We start from the raw sequence: 13,311 nt of genomic DNA, 5'->3' as shown, positions 1-13,311 counted from the left end.
CGCCGCCGCCGCCGCCGCCGCCGCCGCTGCCGCTGCCGCCGCCGTCGCCGCCGCCGCCACTATCAACACTACTCCACCGCCAACGTCTCTCGTCTCCTCTTGGACCTCTGTATCCTGGCTAAACCGCTACGCTCGCTTGTTGCACATGTGTGCAGCTTGGTGCACATACGCGCCCATCGCACGCATGCTCGCCGAGCTCGACGTCTAGTATGAGCGTGGGTGCCGTGTCTAGCCGGGAGAGCGCACACATAAAAGTGCGCGCGCACTTCTCTCTCTTTCTCTCCTCCGGCCATCCGCCCACTCGATATTCGCCGGTGTCCCGGCCACGTGATTCCCCTCTCGGCCTCACTTCCTTGGCCGGCGTAGGTTTCGAGAGAGGAAGAACGGAGGAGGGAAGGGAGCGGAAAAAGACGGAGCAAGAGTCTTCGGCGAAGTGCGATTACCGCAGACTCGCGGAATCCTTCGGCTTTCCTCCCCCTCTCCGTCGCCGCCTTTCGCTCTTGCCACCCCCGCGTCTTCCTTCTCCCTTTTTTTCACTTCCTTCCGATGCGAAGCTACCGTCGGGATGTTCCTACGTGCACGTCTCGTACCGAGGGACGAAAGACGTGGGTATTGATCAGAGCCCGCCGCGGCTGCGGAAGTAGCCGACATTATTTCACGGGGAACCGGCTGTCTCTTCGTATACGCTCGCCGTTTAACGCGCATCCGTTTCGCTTCTGTTAATTAGACACGGCCAAACAGTCTCCCGTTTTATGTACGACATTGAGAAACTTGCGGGAGGGATGGTCTATTAAACTCACTAGGCTGCCCTTGTGTTGATACACGTCGTCGAATGGACAGGACTTTCGCGGGACTTGCCAGGCATCTGAAAATTCCACTCGACGTCGTCCGGCACTTCGCAAAGTAAGTATCCACTAGACAGAGGTGTGCGCATCGAGAATTTTTCACGTCGAATCGAATTCAATCCAGTCAAACCGTCGAAACATAATTAACAATATAATTATTAGATTGAATCTCCACACGTAGATGATAAAGGGACATTTTCATGTGGAAGAATCATTTTTATCAACTGAAACAATTAGGGGGAAAAAAATCATAGATAAATGTACTTAACTTGAGGATACTGTTTCGTTTATCAACAGGAAACTGGATTTTATAAGATTGATAATAGTATGATTCATAATCGAATTATTCAGATTCCAAATTTTCGCGTAGTTGAGATTCGAATCATTTAAATTCGAATCGAACCGAATCTCGCTCGATTCGCATTCGACTAGTTCGGATGGTTCGAATACTTTGCACATCTCCAATTAAAACTTGCGCGTTTTTTTTTCATAGAAGAGACGGGCTTACCAATAATCATTTCATATAGAAAACTTTTGTTATAATTCTTAAACCTGCGAAAACTAAAACTGTAAGCAATATAAGTGTGACACTCGAGATTTATTAAAATGGAAGGCAAAAGGAGCCCGTCGATTATGTTTATCGCGTAATTTCTCTTTTGAGAGAATAAAATCAGCGGCATCGAATGCATCATATTTTGAGAATTCACATTTGCAATTTATTCTCTGTGTGCGTGTGTAAGTGCAAGGGCTGTGCAACGATGAATAAATGTTAGCATGGCACTTATCCTGCCGCGAAACTTTAGTTTTGTCCAATTTAGGCCAACGCGATTATCATTTTCAAAATTAGTCGCACGGAATAGACAAACCCCTTTTCTTGAAACAAGATCTCGCGCTTGATCCAAATTCAAAGTAGAGGGAACTGGAGACGGGATAAAAGTTTATATTCATCGTGTTGTAAGGGTAGCAGGAGACAAAATGAAAAAGGAAAGGAATGAATCAAGCATGAAGCCACCTGAGGAAAGGTGCGGGATTGGCTGTCTATATTCAGATTTTCTCGGATCATCAATCTTGACTTTTGTACCGCTGGCTGAGTCAAAGACGGAGGAGCAAGAGGGAGAGCGAAAAATCTGAAACCGTGGAAAGTAGCGAGCGGATGGAGTACAAGAGAACATAAAGCGAAGATATACGGTAAATGGGCGGATCAATACACGTTTCTGCTAGATCGCCGACGTTCCTTATCCTCGAGACTTGACACCCGTAACGAGCACTGTCGCGAACAAAAATCGCGATGTAGTCGCGTAAAAGTGAAAAATAGTACACGCGCCGAGACATCACACGTCACGTGTCGCCGTTTACTTTTAACGACGCGCATGTGTCTGGAATAAAGGGAACACGTGACGTTGATATCCATGTCGTGCTTTCGTTTTTCATAATTTCGGCCATTTCTTATTCGTTCTCCTTAGACACAGACGAGAGCTTACCTGCTCCCACTTTCAAACTGTATGAATCGCGCGTATTTTCTTACGAAAAAAAAGAAAAAGGAAAGCTATAACACTTTGAGTAAATCAAATGCCGAGGCAATGTCTCAATCTCGTGTCATTAATAAGTATAATTTTGACGTGTAATGACATAACAAAACGACGTGAAAATGAATAGCCCACGCCTACGAATGTTACTTCGCATTAAATCGATGTCCTCGGGAGAACGCGTGGGTCGAACGCACGCTTGCGCTGAGACGATCGTATTTTATGTCGCATCGTAATTCAAATATCGCAGTATATAAAATTCAAATCGTCCGTCGTAAAGTAAAAAGTCGTTCCAAGTCGAATAAGGGTGGCGCATTAGCGGCCGGACCTACGTCAGACTGCACTTAATGCACAGTAAAAACTGTAAATATTCTTTCATTGTGTTTCTCCGCGTCGAGGAGAGATCCAAGTATCGTTAAAAATATCAACTTTCGCGCGCGGAACATTCTTGCCCGCCCAATCGGGTCGCAAACAACGGAAAACGGCATGAAGAAGCCGTTTACGACGTCGATTAAAATTCGATCGGTCCTAATCACAATCCGAAAACACTGCGGCGTCGTTGTCATTCGGCGAATCAAAGTTTCAGTTGCGATCCTTAGAATACTGTCTCTCGATTCATTATTTGGAGGTGTACACGAGGAAAACCGCTAACTTTTACGTCTTCCCTGTTTTTCTGCTCGACGAATAACAATAGAACGAATCGTACTAGATATGTAAATCGATATTAAACTCTATTCATTAAAATTTTTACAAGGACACGTTTTAGGAAACTTGGACTAAAATTTTCATGGATATTACCTCGGCTTATCTTTGTCTTTCCTGGTGGTAAATACCTTGGCAAAACTGCACAATTCTGTCAACAGATACCTCGAATTGGAAACGGAACTTGTTCTTGAGCTCAGCAAAAAGTTAAATTTATAAACAGGGTTGGAAGTAACTCGTTACTCGCAACGAAGTTACAGTTGCAGTTACTTATTTTGGCAACTCTAATTTAACTTCGTTACTTTCTCTCCATCTGTAACTGCAACTTAACTCAGTTACATTAATAGTTACTTTATATATTTTTTAATCCTCCACGGATCGCATTAGGCCCTGCCTTTGCGCATAAACGCCTTTATCGACACTTAACAATTCAAATGCAGATTTGATATTTTTATTTTCACGGGGAATTTCTTATGAAAATCGACCAAAGTGGCATAAAAAGTGATACATATTTAAGTTACAACGTGTCGACTTCTTTATGTTGTTTAATTTCCACTGGCGACAATATAAGCCTCACTCAATTTGATTTTTATTTTCGTTGCAAGAAAGTAACGGCAAAATAACGATTCGCTACTTTTGAGTAACTGCAACGCGTTACTTTTCAGACTTGTAACTGTAACTAGTCACATTTTTAGCGAAAAAACTGTAACTGCAACTTACTTTTATAAAGTAACTTTCCAACCCTGTTTATAAATACGATCCTCATCTTAGTCGTGTAAATAGTTCGATACTCGCGGTACGAATACCTCACTCGGAGCAGCATGCAACTCCGTTTACCTACGAAACAGTAAACATATTACACCCGTAATCCGAGGCATAATCCGCTCTGCACGCGATCGGCAGTAAATACGCGTTATTACACACGCCGCGCCGCCGGCGCGCCGTGCAATTTCGCCGCATTAAAACGTCATAATGCCACGGCGGCACTCGCGACGACGAATCGACGGCGCGTTCGCACATTCGCGCGCGACATGTGAGCGCGGCGCTCGCATTAAATTAATGCTCCGCTATTCCGCGCGCACGCAATCACACTTAAAAACTCGTGCTCGCACCCCCCCCCTCCCAACCCCCTCCGCCCCCGGGGGCTCACAGGGCACCCCGTGGCCCCGCCGCATCCGAGACCCGGCGGCGCCGAGAGGGAAGCGTGCTCGAGCCCGGGTGAGATCGCGCACGCTGGCAATTATTTGCGCAGCTCCTTACCCGCGGCGCGGGTTCATTAAGACACTAATTACCGGCGTGCATGCGTGTGCACGTAAGAAGCTGGGTATATACGACGTGGTACAACAACGGCCGGGGCCCCGGCTGGCTCGCTCAGCTCTGCGCCAACTTCCCCGCGACGTTGTACCCTTCTTGCCCGAGTATGTAGCGAGCTAGGTAGCGCGCGAGCTCCCTGGCACGTTCCAGACATCTATTTACAAGGTTGCACGTTTCGGTTACGTTGTTAGAGACCTAACTTGGCTCCGACCGCCTGCCTTGCCGCCCGCCCCGGGTTAGTCCGGGGTGGGCACTCGCAAAACCAAACCCTGCAGGCACTGTATAACATTTCGCTGCGTCTGAAGGCTCTTCCGGAACGCATTATTCACGTTGCGCTCCTGCCGCGCGTTTTTTTAACCGTCCGCAACCCATAACAATGAGCTATTACGCTTGTTGCGAAAGAGCCGTTTACACGTAGCTTCAACATATCTTTGGTTTTCCATGTGGTAATATTTATTTAAGAGACTCGAACAACCTGTAACGGGATTCTTCCAAACTGCTATTTAAAAATGTGAATTATCGATCAAAATACTAGAGGAAAATCCTCTGTTATGAAATAAACTGATACGAGATAACGGGATTTCTGCTAAATTAATAGGCATTATTGGTTTGTTCCACTGAATATGAATTTATTGCCCTCGGAGTAAGATCTGTTTAGCGGAAAATGTATTGTTAGATCGTGCAATCGAAAAAAGATTTGTGATTAAATTTGGATGTTGAAAACATCTGCTGTCTCATATTAGAAGCCTAATCTCATAACAGAGGACTTTCCTCCACGTATAACTCGTTAATGCCGCAACATACATTAACTGCTCAGGTAGTAAATTACGACAAACGGCAACGTATTTGAGACTTGCAAATACAAAACTTAATAATAAACAAGAAGCATCGAGTAATACGTAAGAACTAATCTTTACACGAACCGAATTCTACTCCCGTCGCATTGTACACGCCGAAGGTGCAGCAACGTGCCGCGTGGAAACTGTTGCAGCAGCCACGTGGTGTATCGCGGGTGAGGCTGCGTTTCCCACGGGCGGGGAATGACAGGGGTGTATACGGTCGGCCGATCAGTAGGTAGAGGGGTTGTTTAGAGCGAGCGAAAGAGAGGAAGACAGACGGAGAAAGGGGAGAGGTGGAGAAACACCGAGGAGGGGTGAAAAGCACGTGGCGCAGGCGACGCGCGCCTCTCTGCCACGGGTGGCTGTATATCTATCGGGCTTTCCACCCCCAGCATCCCCCCCACTTGTTGTGCTTTACCGTGTTGTGTTGCTATGTTGCCTTGTGTATCGAGAAAGTTCAACGCCGGCTAGACGATGTTTTCCATCCGCCGGATTTACCGCTGTCAGAATCAACAGGCTTTCTCCGAGGCGGGCAGCCACGGGAAAGCGTGAAGGAAATGTCTTCCACGATGTAATTGAGGGTTGAAAATAGCGCGAATTCGGCGGCCAGGATATTCCGACGGCAGAAATAGTCCCCTTTCTCGAAATTCGCAACAGAAGGCGCAGTTGAGACACCCCGCGCGGTCTTTTCGGAATTCAACGGAGATTCTTGAAATATAACGGGCTTCTCTATAATTGGGAATCGTTGTAACAAACGTCGCGGTAATTTTAACGTAGTCAGCCGAAAGCGAAATATATTAACACAAAAGCGGATAATAAAATTTTTAATGGCATTGCAAAGTTTTCACAAGTTAAATAATTATCTGGATATTTTAATATTAATAATTATGTCTGCCGTGAAAAGGTGGCAAGATACTGAAGTCTTGAAGGGGATGTATGATTATTGGGCGCCCTTCTTTGCTGGGGTATACCATGGAATATTAAGGCTAGCGGCCCTAAAGGGAATATTCTGAGCGCCGGAGAAAGTTCTCCCGGAGTATCGTTTGAATATTCTAATTTTGCTATACGATCTGGAGATGCAAATTAAAAATTGTTAAATAGTATCTCACCTTCGTTTCATGAGTAACTCCATAATTTTGTGGACTTGACAAATAGGTACATTTGTGCAATACGTCGATACGACTTTCTATTTCGGAAGAAGATATTTTGAGCTTTTATAACAAACTTTATAATTAATATTCGCGTTCCTTTTTGTTATTGCACAATTATTTGCTCTACACATTTTATCTTTAAGATTTCCAAACTTTTTCTCTTCTTTGTAAAGCTTTACACAATGCCTCGCATAATACACACGTGCTCTAACCAGAAAAATAGAAATTTATTTAATCTCACAATCAGTTTAGCGACCGCGGTCTCAGACTAGTCCTGCTATCTATCCTGCCGAAACGCATTGGAGCGAATTTTTCGCCCCGATCCCGATTGCACCCTCGAGAATTAAATTCCCTTTTAACATTGGAGCAATTTCTTTTCACGGCAATCGCAAGCGTTTAATTGGCTCAACCGAGAGGCAGGTGGCTACATTAATTGCAGCGGATTGCTGGTCAGGTGGACGCCTAATCATGGGGGTTGCGCGGCGGTAGATCGGTCCGAAGCGTCGGAAAAGGCGCCTCGCATTGAATGCTAAACAAAAGCTAATTTATATCCGGAGGTCGAGACTATGCTGGAGATCGGGAGATGAATGGCTGTTCTCCGTGCATACCAAGCGGAATGCCGGGCCCTTCAGGGCCGCGGAGTTAAAGATCTTGGGGGATGTTCCCCGTAGGGTAGTCGTCTTGTATCTTCAAATATCACGTACGAGGCGGCGAACTGGGTTTTAGGAGCTCGTCAAAAGTCGCTCGATCGCCGCTTGATTTCTATTCAGACGGCACGTTTTACCATGAATTCGGTGACGCCGTGAATGATATTCACCCCGCGGAGCATCTAGCGATCAGCATCAACCAGTTCCTCGCAGTTCTCTTTCAAAGTAAATTCAAAGAGTAATTTCTAGTAAATTCCAAGTTAATTTCTAATAGAGTCAAGATGCAGGTTGTAAGCAACAGCTCAGAGACTCTTAGGAAGCAAATTTTCTCTTGAAAGCGCGATTTGAGGGATCCGGAACATATATCATTTACTCTCTAAATTTTTTGGAGTGGAATCCCACTCTTTTGGAGTGAGACTTGACTCGAAGAAATAATGAAAATTCTGTCAGTCCGAATGGAGTAAAATTTCACTTTTTGAAAGAGTGCCATTATTCGCTCTTTACTTGGATTGATTCTACAACTCTGAAAAGAGTGCTACGTTTTACAGTAATCGATTATTGTTAGCAGTATCAAATTCATGGACGAGACACCGTCGCACGTAGAGGCTGTATTCCAATATTCACAGTCAGTACCGAAAATCTATAATTTACGTGACAGTTTCGCTTATTCTCCCGACTGTGATGGAAGAACCGTCCCGGTTCCTGACAGGGTTTCTTACATATCGGACAGTCGCGATTCTACTTACTAGAGACCCTGTAATCAAAGACTGGCCATAAGAGTTGGTCAAATTTCTGCGAGTGAGAGAGAAACATAGGCTAACTCCCTCTTCTACGATCGTAGAATCGTTAGTCAAAAACCACTGCTTTCGTCAAAAACCCGCTCGACTAGCCAATTACTGCGAATGGCGAATTGCGCACGGAAAAATGGACGAAAGTAGTGGTTTTTTTTACTAACATTGAAACTTGACTAATTGTAGACTTATGTAGACGCAAGTCCTGTAATGACAGGTAAAAGTGAAAAGTTGTTGAAGTTAACAGGAACAAAACGACAAATAACAAACTACGAGTGATAAACTGCAAATCACGAATAATGTGGCAAGTAATAACGAATGTCCAGCGAATTTCTGCGAATCACGAATCGCGCATTACGAACTGCGCATAGTGTGACGCTGAATTAATTCACTCTATCGGAGTATCTGTTCACTCGACTAGAGCGAAGTGGTCAGTGACGCCATGATTCGAGTAAAAATTTCACTCGAAAAATTTTAGAGAGTACATCTTACAATTAATTTTACATAAAAATGAAACGTTCAACAGTGTAAACAGATAACCTTTACAGTTCAACACTGTAAAAGTAACACGTTTATAATTTTAACAAATGCAATTACCAATGTCGAGAGCGTAGCCTCCGCTGTTTATTATCCGTAATTCATGGCAGGTACCGCGGTGCAGAATTGAGAAGCGGATACTCCGGCCTCTATCGATTCGCGGAAGGAAAAAATTTCCGAGCACGTATCATCACGGTGACGAGCGGGATTCGCATCGCGGGCTCCCGAATCTAGGTGGTTTAATCTATCATTGCGACGGCCAGACGAGAAGCCGGGGTAACTAGCACGGAATAATTAATAAATGCAGGGTGCATTAGTATGCGTTGCGGGGGATGAGTTCGTGCGGACCTGAAGTCGGATGAGCGCGGGGCTCGAGAGCCGGGAATTATAAAATAATAAAGAGAAAATTACGTAATGTGAGGATCAGATGAGAATTAGAGGACAATGAAGACGGGGTAAACCTCCGGTCGTCTAAAGGGGTTGGCGCGGGGCGGAAAGCCGGAGGTCGAGGACCAGACGTCTTAATGTCTGCATCGTCGGGCGCTCGTCCCTCGCGCATGACTATCTCTACGACCCTCACATCTTTCCGATAAGAACCTTAAGTCTCGGGGATAAATTCGACTCTTTCTGAACCTTTGATACCCTCGATTCCGCGACGCGCTAGTCTGGCGCGATTCGGTATATCTAATTATTTGCGAACGTCTGAAAAATGGGATTCAAAGTTTTATCCCGCAAAGTAGTTTGCCCGTGTCACGTGTCACATGAATACAGTTCGCGACTTCGCTTTCTTGTAAAAATAACCGGCTCGATGGCAGGATACAAATGAAAAGATTTATTCGTTGTAAGAATATCTCATGACAACTGCTCGAAAATTTTGCGCGGGAGATTACAACTAAATAATATAGATTTCAGATAAACGCGCTTGTGCGATATAATTTTCGCCACGTCGTTATCTTTAGGTATCGCCCGAGATAACGTTCGCCATCTTCATTTACCTCACGAAGGAACATTACACATTCCAAACATGACGCGCTCAATTATGTATTATTACCGGCGTGGCAACATTAAAAATTACCCTGTCACGCGGTCCCTCGCAACCCTTTTATTACGAGAACCGGCAAAATGTCGCGAGACTTATCGAAATGGAATACGATGTCGCCGCGGGTGCTAATCGAGGATTCTAATTAGTAGTCAGCCGGCGCAGACCCGACGCGACTTTGTAAATGGTAACAATGTTATGTAATTAGGTAAAAAGTTCTGTAATCAAGAAGTAGATCTTCCGAGCCGGCCCGCCGTACCATCGCGCTTTCGTCTGATCCTCCCGCCCTCATTCGTATTAAAATAGTCTCGCTAGGAAAGCGTGCGTTGTGCTCTGCATATCTTAAAACCCAGGGGCTGCTACGGGGACGCGCTAAGAGCCACCCCCGTTCTGATTTTTGCCGCGATTCATATTACTACAGGCGTGGCTGAGATTATGAGGGCGGTGTGAGAGAATCAACGTTCTTCCGCCGGAAATTTCGGCTATATCGAGACGCGCGGAATACTCGCTCGGCACGGGCGAGCTCTCGAAATCTCGCGGGCCGATTATGCAAACTCCGCGAGGGGCAAAATAACGTAACGCCAAATTACTTTAATTGTTATCAAGAAATTATGACTATTGGGAAAATTTATCGTAGCCCCGCGGTTTAGCAGAGATCGCGCTGTTTACCCCTGCCCTCAGCGCGACACGGCTCTCTTTCTCTCCATCGTTAAAATCTCGCCGCTTCTCCGCGGCATCCGAGTTAAATTTCCCGAAATCGTTTTTCCATTAGAGCTCAAGTAGGACTCTCATTGAAACTAAACGACACACAAGAATATCCAATACGAGTCTAAGGCAAGATGCAGATCTTGTAATTTAAAAATGTGAACTCCATCTATATGAAAACTGCGTATGTCCGAAAAGAAATCGGCTCGCAGGACGAATGTGGAAAGAAACGGTATTAATAAATTACACGTATAGGCTATCTACATATTGCCTTATACTCGCATTGGTTATTCTTGCGTGTTGTTACGTTTGTCCATTATTTCCATTTCTGCAAGTGTCTGACGAACGGCCGTGCAAACTGGAGTCAGAAGCGGGACACCGCGTGCCTCGCAGCGCGAAAGTTTCATGCAAGAATTTGATTTTAAGAGGATAAGATCGACGCGCGCGGAGACGGGGGAGAGAACCGGTGAGAAATGATACATGTATATCGCTATGTATTATACTTCTTGAGATGCTGACAAATGCATACGTGGTTGCAGCAAACAAGCGGTACCGCGCCGCAACGTTGTCACGTAGACATGTACGCGATAGCGCAATTCGTGCGTACGACCACACGTACGCGCGGCGTAAAAGGAGCTGCGCGCCGCGGTTAGGTAAGCGCACACGTATATGCACGCATGAGATCATCGGTCGCGTATATACGCTCGCGGAAACGCTGACGTCAGTGGTTTCGGTTGCTTTTGTTACTTTGCAAACGATCGCGCCCGATACGACGGTATCAGGAAGACGAGCGTCGATTGCACACGTGCGCGTGACAGTCCACGCGCGTTTAATCCACCTTAGGTAAACACAAAGTGTGTCATCCGTGGAGGTGCAACTATATTATTGCCAACTATAGATTGTTCGGGGACTCGTCGGATATTTTTTTCTTCGCGCATATTACTTGCACACGGGGGGAGAATTTTCTTCTAGAATTTATTCTGAAAATCATATGTAAATTTAAGAAAGAAACTCGGTGTATGCTACGACAAGGCGCGTGCGAAAGATCTTACGAGAAGTCAACATTGAATGAAGGAAACGTTGCACAATTTATGTGAAGATCGTAAAGATTGAAGATTCGCGCGTGATTGAGGGAGCCGGGAGTAAACAAATTAGCGGGCATCAAAATTGCCACTGCGACCTGCACGTATTATGACGTGAAATATTGGCACGTCGAGCGATTTAGATTTCGAACGGAGATTACCGCGTAGTCGCGCGGCATGTGAGTCATGCAAAATGACACCGTGAAACTTGGTGTACGCAAGAAATAATCGTCGTGTCACGTACTCTTGCGAAGCCTATAATCTCCAATGATAATCTAAACGCGATCCTAGATTTTTACACACAGTGGGAGAATGCATCTCGCATAGAGGGAATTAGAATGCCGGGTGATACGAGCACAAACAACTGTCCAGATTCGACGATACGCTCGCTCGTTAAGTTTCCACGAAGGATAAATAACGCGGGACGCGCGGGGAGGGTGGGAGCTCGGCACGGTGGAATTAAATAAAAATAAAACGCGGGATAATAATGTTAGCGAAGGAGAGCCGAGAACCCAAGACAAATAGCTGAGGGAAAACAAAGCGTATTATAAATACCGGGTGACAGGACGAGTGGTGCGGGAGAGCGAGCGCGAGCGTAAGAGGGTGGTCGGCTACGGTCGGACCAAGGGGTGAAGGCTGCCGAGGCGGGGACGCGACGGTACGGTAGTCCGACGACTCCTGAGAGAAAACGCCCGAGAAAGCGGCGATCCCGCCAGCATTTTTGCTACCTGCCGACACAATGAGCCGCCGGATTTCTTTTCCCGTTCCACCCCTTCCGTCCACATCCTCTTCGCGAGCACTCCTACCCGCCGGAATTATAAATCTGACGCATCTACCCTCGCGAGCCCGAGAATTAGGGCCGATAATATCTAAATCGCATTACGCCAAATATGTAACCGTTTCGTGTTAGAAAATTGTAAATTTTAACTTTACTTTTAGGTTGCGCTCTACACAATCCAACTGTCTGCCAGGCCCGATTTTAATTAAAGTTCGCGTTAGTAAAGTGATTCTTCACACTTTTTACTGTTTCGTTAATTTGCGCATAATTTAAGTCGAAACGTTTATTCATATATTTATTGTATTTTATTAAATGAGTATTTTTATCGCATTCTAAGATCTTGTTTTTGTTCATTGACCGTATCTTATTAATTTGCTAAAAATGAACGATATTTAATTTAATGTGTGAAAAATACGAGCCTAAGTTTCATTTTAAAAGTTGAGATTTTATCAATCACGGGAGAATGTGAGATTGAATTTTTTTTTTTTGCCGCCTAACGATATTCCACGATACTTGTAATCGATGCAGTTTGCGCTATAAGTTAGACGAGGTAGAAAAGAATAAAGGTACTCACACTAGGACGACCGTGGCTGCGCGGATTCAACTGCCAGGGAACTGTCGATGGCTGAAAATGCTCCTTTCCCCACGAACCGTTGTCGAATGGATTTTCACCGATGTGTCCCTGAAACAAAGCAGCATCACGATTATTAACACGTAACAGCGTAATTGTGGTGGTAACAAACCCAGTAAACAGCAGAAAAGACTAATATAAATATTCCTGTACTATTTGCGATTGATATAAAAATCTAAATAAATATACGTTGCGTATTCAACCGATTGTTTACATAAAATATTGCAAGGCAGAAACAAGTCGCAGTGCGCATAAATAAGTATGAAGAGATAAATGAACAGACGCAGTAAAACCGCTAGATGTCCCTTTCTCTTTTCGTTATAAGAGTTTCTTTATGCAAGAGACGCTAAACAATTAGCTGTCTTCGACAGGTCCTAAAGACCGACTCAACCCCAATTGTTATCTCCTCCTGCGCCCTTTGAGAGATTCCGTCGGCAACGAGTCGCAAAAATTGTTCACGAAATACGCCAGTTATTCGCACGGTCGCGCGAATCGTGACCGGGGGATTTTTATTCCCGCGCCTCGATAAACAAGAAAAGTTACACGGCGGGGCAGGTCGAGAGGGGCATCGATCTCTCCTCGGCTCCACGGAGTTTCAAAGTTTTTTCGGCGCTTTTCCGCACGCCGCGCCGCGCCGCGGAGCGTCTCGCCGCTCTCGCCGGGGCGAGCTTATTTTTGTAATATATTCCGCGGGCCGCGGCGCCCCCCGCCCCCTCCACACTTT

The 13,311-nt window shown here is 45.4% G+C and overlaps 1 protein-coding gene across 7 annotated transcripts in view; it reads right to left on the bottom strand.

Annotated features, from left to right (window-relative positions):
* The window catches only part of LOC105561033 (forkhead box protein P1), a 163,224-nt gene extending 150,516 nt beyond the window's left edge, over nt 1-12,708 (bottom strand). For 5 of the 7 annotated variants that reach the window (XM_012010665.1, XM_012010663.1, XM_012010666.1 and 2 more), the window contains exon 1: nt 12,531-12,592. The gene's annotated coding sequence lies outside the window, so the exon portion shown is untranslated. Of the gene's footprint in view, nt 1-12,530 lie in introns of all 7 variants that reach the window. The other 2 variants (XM_012010668.1, XM_012010669.1) reach the window with 2 other exon arrangements.
* Between the last annotated feature and the right edge of the window lie 603 nt (nt 12,709-13,311).

The sequence above is a fragment of the Vollenhovia emeryi genome, unplaced genomic scaffold (assembly GCF_000949405.1).
Source record: "Vollenhovia emeryi isolate VEMERY1.0 unplaced genomic scaffold, V.emery_V1.0 DF939214.1, whole genome shotgun sequence".
Classification (NCBI taxonomy): Eukaryota; Metazoa; Arthropoda; class Insecta; order Hymenoptera; family Formicidae; genus Vollenhovia; species Vollenhovia emeryi.
This window is presented reverse-complemented; position numbering and strand designations above follow the sequence as displayed.